Below are 13,180 nucleotides of genomic sequence, written 5' to 3'. Positions count from 1 at the left end.
AAATGTAGTGGAGTGGAAGTATAAAGTAGCATCAAATGGAAATACTCAAGTAAAGTACAAGTACCTCTAAATTGGAATTGAGTACAGTACTTGAGTAAATGCACTTAGTTACATTCCACCACTGCACAAAAGTTTGTCCATCCAAAGAGTTTTGAAGGAGATAATATTTATTTGGATGTAGTGAGGCAATGAAATGTAATTTCTGAGGTTAGATTTTTAAGATAACTTGCCAGCACCATGATAGTACATGACTAGGAAGCTGTATGACTTATTGGTTACATTTCTAACTAGAATGTGCCTAAGTACTTCTTGGCCCACAGTCCACCACCCAAGTTGTGTTTTGGCCTTCAGCCCTCCATAGCAACAAGTTTTGACAGGCCTGGATTAGGCAGTAACTGAATAATACCAAAATAAAAGAAAACACTCTAAGTGATGAGTGGTACAACGGATATTAACATCTATTAAACTAATACCCCATAATGTTTACTATTATGTATAAAAATGCTGGACAGACAGCTTGGCATTCAGTTTGGCTACTAGTTGCTCAAATCATCATAGATCCTGCAGGTCTGGTTGTTAGGGCATGTTTGGAGCAGCAGCCAAATGTTATGTTGGCACAAGTCAGAGGGACAGACATCATCGACTAGTGGCAACTGAAAGAAAACCATGATGTCTGTGCATTGTTTGCAGATGCATGTGCAAACCATTCTGGATCGGTTCATTGCAAATGTCATGTTCTGCTGCATTTTACAGGCATAGTTTAGGCCTTCTGAACCCCTTCATTTGTCCTATGGTGAAGGAGTTCTGTGCAGATGAGACTGGATGATAATACCTGTATCCATAGGGGCAGCAGTGGTCACTGAATGGGATTAATGAGCCTGGAAAACAATGGAAATCGTATATACCATGGCCGTCCCAGTCACCAGATCTCAACTGGGCACTTATGGGAGAGTCTGCTCATCATCGAAACACCAAATGATGAGATTTCGAGTGGAAGAATAGTGCTGCGTCCCTCTAGCATTTTCAGACACTTGTAGAATCGAGGCTGAGGTGATCTGAAGCTGTTCCGGTGACTCACAGTGGCCTCATTAAGACACTTTATTTTGACGTTTCAGTTATTTTGTCACTTACATATCTTCTGTTTTCCAGCCTTGGAATCAAGATGATAGAGCCAGTTTTAGACGTTTGCCAGTGGAAAACATACTTTTACCTTCAGATTTATTCAAGTCTGCTCACTAGCCTTCACTTCATTCAATTGCAAGCTGTGAAATGCAAAACACTCGATCGCGTTAAGGTTAAACACCGAAACAGAAGAAATCCTTGCCTAAGACCACATAAGACCAATATGTCCAGTTCCCTCCTGCTAATTGCTAGTAATGGGTTCCCAACATATTCATCCATTCGTTAAGCTAGACCGCTCGTACTAGCATATAGTCTGAGACAGGCTTGGTGTTTCCTGGAACCCAATCATTTACTAATAAGCCAAGGACACCCACACCTTGGCTGTACAATACAGCACAGGGAATATTATTGAGGCTTACAAGGTCTTAGACAGGGAGGCAGTCTGATAGACAGCAACCCGGCGCTGCTCTTTTACAAACAGCCACTGTGACACCTAGTGGCCAACAGTTAACCTCCTGGGATCCACTGCTCCTCCTATACAGTAGACGTGTATTCAGACTTGGCATCATGGGACTACGTTAGTTCACAGTTGGAGCTTCATGTTCACGCCAAAACTCAACACACCTGGGGTCGACTCAAGCTGAATATGACACATTTTTTTGCTCAGGTTTGGACCGAACTCAGGTTCAAAAATATTGTCCAAAAATACGACTGTTAGCAGTTTATCTTTAGAAATAATTCGAGTGATTTGAGTGAGTCAGGTTTGGGTTCACAAATCTGTCATTTTGGGTTTGGCTAGAATTTTTTAGGGGGGTCGGGTTGGGATGACACACAAAAACCGGCCGCAAGTTATTAAGTCAGAAATTAGTATTATCATATACAAATAAATGCTGGGCATGGCCTAAAATGTGTTCATCTGGAGGAAGTATCCCTCCCATACAGTTAGGGTTAACACTAAGCTGAGGTAGAAAGTTTACTAAAACTAAACTAAAATGGCCAAACAATTACAAAAATAATGCATTCTAATACACAAAGTGCAATATACATATTATAACGATATCATACAAAAAAGCTTTATTGATAGATTGATATTGTACAGCATCAAACGTGCATTTAGATCATAAATACATCTATGCTGATTTATCTCTTGAGGGGAATTGGTAATGTTATATAAAATATATTCAGGCTTTGCTATTGTTAGTTTGTCTTTGTCATTTAGGAACAAGACATTGTAGTTACAGTGTATTATTAAATGCAGTGGCACATGAAACAGAACGTACAATGCTTGACTAAATCAAGGGTGAAGGCAGGCTTTTATATAAATTGCTATTTTTTTTTGTCTGGGTTACTGATAGCTTTCAACTTTTAATATAAGGTGTCATACAGGGAAATGAGATATGTGCGTTGTCACACAGCTAAAACTAGAAACATGGTTGTGAGAGCGTGTTTTAAGATATGTTTTGATGTGTTCTGACAGTGTGAAGTGCTGTGTGTGTGTGTGTGTGTGCAGTGTGTATGTTGCCTCTGTGGTGAAAATATTCTGCTCGGTCTGAAGACATTACCGCAGACCCTCGCGGTCCGCCTGATAGTCTGTCCTCACGTTCTGATTTAAACCAGTTTACCAATTCCATTATGCTAAGCCCGAACACTGGTTGGGAAAATGATGAACGATTATGTGAAATACATAATCTCCCCAGCCGCGCCATCATTGCAATATGACAGCCAAATTTCATTCATCCTATCCAATTTCTTCCTTATTTAAGGAAAGAAAATTACTGGGCCCAGTAATCAGATATGTAGCGAGGCTGTGTGCAGGAGTTAAGCCCACTCCCATTAGGCTTTCAGCCGTGCTGCGAGTTCAGTCGAATGCACGCTCACACACACACACACACACACACACACACACGGACAGATACACATGTTCCACATGTCTGACCCTCCTCAGTTCTCACATCCCCTTTTCACCCGCTTCAAGGACTATTATTTGGCCTTGATATATTCTGTACAACATCATCCGTTAGCGATGCCAGTTTGAAACACAGCGTCCCCTAAGTGGTTTAGAGGGCTGCATACAGGCATTTCTCCCACACACACACTTCAAACTGCTGCACAGCCTTCCTTCTCTCTCTCTCTCTCCCTCTCTTTCTCTCTCTCCTCTCCCGTACAAATGTTCTTTTTCCTCAAACAACAACATCATTTTCGAAATTAGGCTAAATTAGATAAGAATGCAATTTTGTCTTTTGCCCGTGATTATCCTCGGACAAAAAAATCAAACGTAATGACGAGACATTATTTGGCGCCAATCTTCATTCATTCCCCCCCCCACCCCACCCACCCACACACACACACACACACACACACACTAGTGAGCTGCTATATTAAACACCATGTCATTTATTGCTAATACACTCCGGATATCATAGGCTCTTAGTAAGCTCCAGTGTCACAAACACAGAGCGAGAGAAAGAGAGAGAGAGAGAGGGAGGGAGAGAGAGAGAGAGGTGCATTGAGTCTATGACTGTTTGTTCTCCTCCACACATGTCCAATTTCTCCCTCCAATCGGGAATGCATTATAGGTGTAATTGAAAATTAGTAGTACATCTTTTTTTTTTTTCCTTTTTTTTTTCTGCGGGGGTAATTTATCAGGCCTCATTGTTCCTGCGTGACACCTCCGGGGCCCCCGCTCCTAACGAGGAGCCCCCGGAGCGCCGCCGAGAGAGAGAGAGAGAGGGAGAGAGAGAGAGAGGGAGAGAGAGAGAGAGAGAGAGAGAGAGAGAGAGAGAGAGGCTTTCTGCCTGGCCCCGGGCCCCGCCGGCGCTCCCTGCCTGCTTTGTCACTAATTGTGGCCTCCTCTCCGCTGAATTGTGCGTCGGGTGTTTAAAAAAAAAAAAGAAAAAAAAAAAAACCTTGTTGGCTCGATGCGACGGAGCTGCCGGCGACGCTCTCGCCATTATCAAAGATACTCTTGATCTTTTCAAAAGCAGGAAATAGATTTTTTTTTTTTCCTCCTCTCTCCCTCTCTCTCTCTCTCTCTCTCTCTCTCTGCCGAGCCCCTGTTCAATCACACAGGGGGTTGGAGGGGGGAGAGGAGGGACAAAAAAAAAAAAAGTAATTTGCAATGCGTCCATTAGTTCTTCATTAAAGCAAGATTAAATTGCACCTCAAATCACATCTGCCTTTTCTAGAGTAAAGGGTGACAGTTTTAGGGCCAAAACTAATTACTAGTGCCAATGAATGAGAGAGGAAAAACAGGGCTGTTTTTACATGAGATAGTGTGGCCTGTCATTATATTCAGACTAATTCCACTCTGCCTGCTCTCTTAATGAGACCAGAACGTCCTCACATCTCTCTCTCCCCCTCTGTATCTGCGCGCGCTCCAAATGTATAATTTTGATAGCACTTGGAGTTCGCATTAATTAATTTTTCCGAGAGACCCCGCCACAAGTGCCAAATCTGTGATGTTCCGAATTATCATTCGGAGGGAAAGAAAAGGCAGACAGACAGGCGGAGAGAGACACAGGGAGGAACACACTCCACGTACTTCTTCTTCTTTTTTCTTTCTTCTTGTGGTATCATGGCTTGGCAAGTTATGTCATGTCCTGTCATGTAAAAACCCTTTAACTCAAACTTTGGTGAATGTAAAAAAAAAAAAAAAAAAAAAAAACTCCATGGGTTACTTATATTTAGAGATATGAGACTTTCATGCGTCAATGATACGCAACCTAAATATGCGATTATGCAGACCGGCTGGAGTCATGTTTATGTTTATTTATTTATGTTTATTTATATAGCCCTTTATTACAAGCCATGTCTCAAAGGGCTTTACATACCATCATATACATACTTCATTATATACCGTACTACATCATATATACATACATCATATACTACATCATATACCAAACAAGTAACAGGACAAGAACTCAAACATCTGATGTACTTTATCAGCCACAGTCACATTCATTCACCACAGGCGCTAGGAACTTGGCTGATGCATACTTCCATACAAACACAATTATAGAAATCAAAAGTGGCCTAAAAAGGGAAAAATAAAAATGCACTGCTCATAAAAATGCGTAACGTTCAGACTTTCACAAATGGCTACAGCTGTGCTCGTCTGGTTGTGTACTCAAAGTGGGCGTCTGGTTGTGTACTCAAAGTGGGATAAGAGGCAAATGTCCCATGTTGAAAACAGCCTGAACAACACGTTCTACCCAGAGCACTTATCCACATCTACTGTCCGTATCACGAGGTTGTTCAGTCCTCTAGGCTAGTGGTTCTCAACGTGGGGTCCGGGGACCACCAGGGGTCCTTGAGGGGGTTCCAGGGGGTCCCCAGCAAATTGATGAATTGTTAAACTTCACCATTATTTCATTTACAAGAAGTGAACACATTTAGAGAATGTAGAAGAATGACTGTTTTGATCATAGTTTCTCTGTTATCTCTCTACCTACAATACAGATAGTCATGGAATTCTGGACAAAATCATATCTAACAATAAAAATATTCTCAGATTTGGGGCCAAGAGACAAAATCTCATCAAATGGGGGTCTGTGGCCCTAATGTGGACTAAATTAGCGGTCCTTGATATGAAAAAGGTTAAGAATCACAGGCAAGAGCAGATGACACCTGGGTGGGGTTGAACTGTGGGAAGTGGAACATCAAACCAGGACCCTCCTTATGCACCTAGCTTTGGCCATCATTGATGGTTCATCAGGATACATGTCAACCACCAGCAGCTCATGATGGTCTAGTGCCGGTCACTTCCAACACATATCTTTTGATGTACAAATATTGCTCCCTGTTTCATTCTTTTTTTGTGTGCGTTTTGTCCGTTTTTGCCGGTCCCACAGACTTGCGTTACCACCAACATTGTGTAAATATTGCACAGAAATAAAAGTTATAGAACAACTTTATTGTTAGACCAACGCGTTTCGGCTTGTGGCCTTCATCAGGGTCGTCCACAAGCCGAAACGTGTCGGTCTAACAATAAAGTTGTTCTATATACTACGAGTGTTGCTGGAGTTTGTACATTTTTAGACCTTTTTCCCTTCTCCTTGCACCTTGAAAGTAGGTGAAGTTGTGGCAGAAACCCCTGTTTTTTTTGTGTTTTGAGTTTCCGAAGCTTCGATACGAATTCCTCGGCCAAACGCTTACTGAGAAGCCTTCGGGTTTTTACGAACGCGACTGTCCTCTTGCACTTTTCACGCATAAACCGCTCCATCCTCTTGAACTTGTCGGGGAGGAACTCGATGACCCCGTCGGTTGGTTAAAAGGGGAAGCGTGCCTCTCTCTCTCCCTGCCGCGGCCTGTATTCACTACCCTACTGCATATACCTGACCTAACATGGCTCCCTGCTCCCCGGCCTCTCTCTCCTCTCCTCTCTCCTCCTCTCCACCCTTCCGATCGTCAGACGCACCGGTGTGGTGGAGGGTGGTTAGATTAGCCCGAGAGCAAGCCGAGACTCACAAACAGGATTTAGCATGTTGTCTCACAGTGGCAGCCCCCCCCCGCCCCCCCTGCCCGGGATCACATGGTTCCCCTGATGAGCCCCGGAGGCGTAACATGCTTATGGCAGATCCGCCGCGATTTGCGGAGACAGGGAAGAAGTGCCGAGTACACCAACTTAACATGTGTGCATTTGTTAACAGTGCACAAAGTTGAGGATGTTGGCATCTTTAAATGAGTCGACAATGTTTGCGAGGCTTTACCTCCGCGGCCGCGCGTAAATCTCTTAATGCACATTACGGGGGCTTTTTCAGACTTCCCCGGCTGATTAGCCCCCTCTCAAGACGATTTTTGCCATCCCTAAAAAAATTTTTTTTTTTTTTTTTTTCCACACACGGTGCATTTTTTTTCCCCCTCTCCACCGTTCGCGAGGCAACCAAACCTCCTTTCCTTGCAAAAAAAAAATATATATATATATGCGCACTAGCACTAATTTTTTTTTTTTTTTTTTTTTTTTTAAAGCGGAGGAATCACCCCACCGGTTTCTGCTGAAGTGAGATTTGGCTGCAGAGACCGGCGCTGGTTCCAGAAATTCAAACCTCATACCATTCCAGGCTGGGCTTATCCTAAGCTTGTTAGTATGTGTGATGCCGGGACCGATAGGGACCTCTACATTACCATAACGCTGCTGAATTAACTATGATCTTCCACTGCACCGGGAGAAAAACGGGCCCACAGAAGTTTTTTGCAATATGCTGCGCAGGATATTATGATAACATGCTATAATAAATGTTTATAATCTACTTACTGGAGGACCGGGGGTTCAAATATGTTTCTATATTAGGCTTATTAATGCTCCCGCAGATTTACAAGAAACTGTTCCGCCGGCCCCTGGAATGAGCGAAATATGCACACTTAACCAGAAATATGGAAAAAATACAAAGTATCGGGGGTGATGATTAATTAAGAATTAAGAAATAGCACTGCTGGAGTTCAACATACAGTCAAAGGTGTGAAGAAGAAGTCATTGGTTGACCATTTAAAACAGTAAAAGACCCAGAAGAAAAGTCATCGATGAATATGAAATTTGTGTTATTGTTATTGTTATTTGTGTTATTCTGCAGAAGAGTGGGTGACAAAAACTTCACCTCGCTCTCCCTCTTTTTATTGACTCTATGAATGAATTATCAATCACCGCAGCGGGAAAAAAGTTCCTCCTCTGACCCCCCCCCCCCCCGCTCCGCTAATCCCGCTGTCGGGGTGCATGTTTTCGATGTTTTCCGAGGCCCGTACGCGCACACACACACACACACACACACACACACACCCCCGCCGAGGTATTAGCCGCCATATTATGCCGCTCCGTCTTTATTTTGATAAACAGTAATTTGGTGTCATGGAGGACAGCGAGGGAGTGAATGGGGCCTGTCTGTCTATCCCCGTCCCTCTGCCACTCACGCCATTCTCCGTCGGGGGTTAGCGCCTCTTAAGACTCTCCCCTCTCTCTCTCTCTCTCTCCCGCTCTCTCTTTTCTCCGTGTTGACACATATACATATCACACACCGGGATTAGCATGACATTGACTGTAACAAACCTCTCTTTTTGAATATAAAAAAAAAAAAAAAAAAAAAAAAGAAAGAAAGGAAAAACTCCCCCCCACCCCCCCCACCCATCATTCTATAGTGGAGGTGCCCAGCCAGAAAATAGCATACTTAGACAACAATGGCGTGGTAAGTACCTTAGCAAGGATCAGCGCTGGCAGAGTGAAACACATTACAAAACAATGGCTGACTGCCTGCCTGCTCGGCTGCTTGGCTGGCTGTCAGGAGCCCGCGGAGGGCCCCCCCCCCCCCCCGCCCGCTGTTATTTGTCGGGGGTGGGGGGGGGGGGGAGAGAAAGGGAGACGCACATCATCATCATCATCTCGCGCCTCATCGCCGTAAACACTGGTGTGAATGACTGGTCACACAGAGTCTAATCCACCGCCCCGCCGCAAAAGCCATATCTTCCCATGATTCCCCCCCCCCTCCCCCCCCCTCTGGAAGCGCGACAGTGTGTTCCGCAACATCACAGCGACACGGACGCTAACATCGGTTAGTGGTGGATCGATGTAGAGCAGTGATTCTCAACCTTTTCCATATCAAGGACCCCTAATCTAGTCCCCCCTAGTCTCTCGGACCCAAATCTGAGAATATTTTTATTGTCCGATATGGTTTTGTCCAGAATTCCGTGACTGTCTGTATTGTAGGTAGAGAGATAACAGAGAAACTATGATCAAAACAGTCATTCTTCTACATTCTCCAAGTGTGTTAACTTAAATGAAATAATGCTGAGGTTTAACAGTTCATCAATTTTCTGGGGACCCCCTGGAACCCCCTCAAGGACCCCTGGTGGTCCCCGGACCCCACGTTGAGAACCACTGATGTAGAGTTTCGCGGTTGGGGTTTCGATGGGAGCGCCGGTGCGATTTGGATTCCCGTGGCGCTTGGATTTCGGAGGCCCGAGAACGAGTCCAAGGCACAAACGGGCACAAAATGAACCAAGTTGTAACAAAAAAAAAAAGAAACGATTAACAATCGGAAACAAATTAAAACGTCCCATCTTAATTTAAAAAAATGACAAATAATCCCCCCGCCAGAATTAGGCTAAAATAACATACGGAAATACCCAGCAATTATTAACCTCGATATCATGCATTAAAAAATGACACATTTATATTCCAATATTTTGATATGATCTAAATCAGGAAGTCAAATATATTCCAGTTTTATTATTGGGCCAATAATGAGTAGAGATTGTTTAATGCCGGTTAAAAGAGGAAAAGGGCCTCTGTAAGTAGGGGGGGGGGGGGGGGGGTAGGGGCGTTACTAATGATATAAGAGCGAATGCTGGAGCATCTCCTGGAAATCTGGCAGAAATCCTAATGTCGGCTCCTGTCCCCCCCCCCACCCCCCTTTTAATGCAAACCAAATGAGCCTGCACTGTAATAAGAAGCTTCCCAGAATTAGTTTCCGTTTGCAAGGAAATTGCGAGGAAGGGAGAAAAAAAAGAAAAAAAAGAAAAAAAAAAACCCTAGTACTTTTATCTATGAATTTCACTCCGGCATAAGCAAAAAAAAAAAAAAAAAAAAAGAGAAAAAAAGAAAAAAAAAAAAAAAGGGCAGACCCTCCTCCGACATTATTTTGGATGACGTTCCATCAGTAGCGGCGGCGAGAAATAACATTGTGCAAATTCTATGCATGTTAATGATAAATAGGAATCCACCTGCTCACAGATAAAATGAGTTTAATTTCCCCCCCACACACACACACACCCGCGCCCCCCCCCCCCCCCCCCCCCCCCCCATGTGCCTGCCTGGCCTTTTAGAAATTACTTATGCACAGCTATTATTAAAATAGGGCCAGAGCAAATGAGAAAGAAGCGCTATCTCTGGAGAAGAGTGGCTGGGTTTAGACTGCTGCTGCCAGGACTCTCTGCTTCACACAGTCAGCGTTTCTCACACACACACACACACACACACACACACACGCGCGCACATATGCAAACACACGCTTAGACGGAGGCACACCACACACACAGCATGCTTGCACACACACACACACACACACACCTCCACTCAGCTCTTGCTGTTGTGGCAGCTCTGACCCTGTGTTTACTAAATTAACCCAAATCTTTTTTTTTTTTTTTATATTTGGACTTCTATAGTGTAATGGAATTTGCAAGCTCTTTGAGAGTGTGGTGTGTGTGCAGTGCTTGCATATGCTAATGCGGCCTTGTGTCTGAATGCGAGTGTGTGTGTGTGTGTGTGTACGCTTGTATGCGAGTGCGCGCGCTTGTTTTTTTTTGTAACCGAGTGTAATTTTGTTGTCGGAAGGGAAATTTCCTTTGGGGCGTTACAATGTGCTTGTCCCTGCATCCTCAGACTAGGCTGAGGATGTAACAGCTGAATGCTGAAGGCTTGGGAAAAAAAAATATCAATCGTAGAAGTAGCGACTGGAATATTTATCTATGCGTGGACAAAGAGGGAGGGGAGAGAGAAAAAAAAAAAAACCCACAAAATTAGGAAGGAGGGGAGGGAGGGAGGGGGATTCGGCCAGGTGTCGGGGAGGGGAGGGGTGGAGGGAAAAAAAAGAGGTCAGAGCGGGAGTGTTTTTTCTACATGTTCTCTGTCACCTCTGCTCCATTAGCAAATCAACAGATTCCTCTCAGCTCTCTCTTTGGCCTTGAACACTTCCAGAACATTCATCCTTTTCTATCCAAACAAGCTGAAGGATGTTCGGATGGCTGGCTGGCAGCAGCAGCCTCCCTCTCTCTCTCTCTCTCTCTCTCTCTCTCTCTCTCTCTCTCTCTCCGTCCTGAACTCCCGCCTCTTCAGCGGCTGATTCAATAATGAGTGTGTGTAGGGTGGGGAGGGGGGGGGGGATCCAAACTGGAACTCAAAATTCTAAATTGGAACTGAATTGAACACTCGAAGGTGACATCCTGACATTGTGGGAATTTTAAAAAAAAAAAAAAAAAAAAAAAAAAAACAAGAGACAGAGGAGACAATAGGGCTGTCAAAAGCGTATGGCAAAAAACAATGTGTCGGGGTTTGAAAAAAAAAAAAAAAAAAAAAGTCCAGTACAGTAGATGCAAAAAATAATGTTTAAAACACAGAATGTCCCCGGTGAAAAAAAAGCATTATGATGAAAAGATGAAATAAAAAAAAAGGAAAAGCACAACACCATATAGACAGAACAATGTCTCTCTCTCCCTCGCTGATGTTTGCGTTTTGGCCTGACGCTCCCCCGCTGCGCGCGTGTTTTCTAATGACTGCTCGCTGTGAGGAAAATGGCCCCCGGGGGTTGTTAAGACTCTAATAAATGAGGTTCGCTCTCCACTTCACACACACACACACACACACACACACACACACACACACTCTCTCACACACGCACCAATTATCTCAAAACAGTGTTTAGAGTTGTAACAGTAAAGAATATTTGAGTCCATCCTCCGCTTGACAGGTTTTCTTGACGCCCGAGGAAGGCTGAAGTTGAAATTACTATGGCGCTTTGTGATGATGTCACTGCGTAGCGTTTCTAAATGACATACTATAGTGGTTTACAATAATGAAGGAGATAGGTTTAGATTGCTGTTATTATTACAGCGGGGTAAGGACCGAACAAAAACCCTGGAAACATATCATTCTGTCGACACTATTCACTATCAACTCGTATGCAAAGTATAATGTGTACAGTGTCATTTAACACTGGGAAGCGTGCATTACACAAAAACAGATTTTAACAGGTTATGGTAGGTTAGATTTTATAACAGCCTTTAAAATCTAGGTGTAGGAAAACACTACTATATTGCAAAGCATTGCTCAAAGATATGATGCATGCAGCATATGTTTTAAGAATGAACTAAATGAGATATAGGCCAATATAACCTGGCGTTTTGGGTATTTTAGGATCAGGATATACTGTGTAACAAATTACAATGGATTTGTTGAATGAAAGCTGGTGTAAATTAGTGCAAATCACAGTATTTTGTGTGTCAGTTAGTGTCAGTTTATAGATATACTGTATAGACTTTTCACAATTTTTAAACAGTACTTGTCCTGTTCTTGGGTTCCTTTATGATGTTGGCTATCTTGTTTCTGTTATTAGCTTTCTCTTTCATGGCCCTAAACCATGTTTGTAAAGCCCTTTGGGTTACACTGTTGTATGAAATGTGCTATATAAATAAAATTTGGTTAACACTTTTGATTAGGGAACACATATTATCTATTGGCTATGGGTTTTTCCACAATAGTTTAATAATTCCCCTCAATAATACGTGATACTAGCACCTTATAAGCCCCAAACTGAGCAAAGCAGACTAAAAGCCCGATTCATATGCAACAACTTCCTTAACTGCTATAAGCACTAGGATGTTTATGGAGTAGGCTATAATTGTAGAATACAACAGTGCAGAATAGCGTGCTAATAAGTGGCTTGTAATGACTAATAATGAACCGGTAACACTTTACAATAAGGGTCACTAAGTTAAGGGTTAGTTAATGCTTAAAAAGGGTTAGTTAATGCTTAATAAGCATTAACTAAGCCTTAATTAACAGTTAACTAATGTGGAATTTACTAATGGTGTTCATGTTAACTAAGGTATTAATTTCTACATTATTTAATAGTTTATAAAGATGACTATTAAATAATGTATAAATTAATAGCTTACTTAACATGAACACCATTAGTAAATGATTAACAGACACATTGGTTAAACACTACTAATATGCATGTTAATAAACAACTTATTAATAGTTAAAATGTGTTCCCTAATCTAAAGTGTAACCAAACTTTGATTGGATTTGTGGCTAATTGACCTTATTCAATCGGCCGCCATTTTGAACAGTCGGGGTGGGAAACTCTACCTGGGAGCGGATATCATACAAACATACAAACAAAATCAACATACAAAATCATTTCACAGGTTCCCCACTGAAAAACATTCAACAGTGAATTTTAATATATTTCACATTTTAATATACTTGGCCCATTATCACTAGCTACCAGAGTCTAGCCTAGGTAGCTAGCTAGTACCTCGCTAGCTAGTACCTAGCCAACTAACTGCT

Source organism: Centroberyx affinis, unplaced genomic scaffold, assembly GCF_046629955.1.
Source record: "Centroberyx affinis isolate AG114_WGS23_722 - 3 ecotype Tasmania unplaced genomic scaffold, CSIRO-AGI_Caff_v1 ptg004616l_1, whole genome shotgun sequence".
Classification (NCBI taxonomy): Eukaryota; Metazoa; Chordata; class Actinopteri; order Beryciformes; family Berycidae; genus Centroberyx; species Centroberyx affinis.
This window is presented reverse-complemented; position numbering follows the sequence as displayed.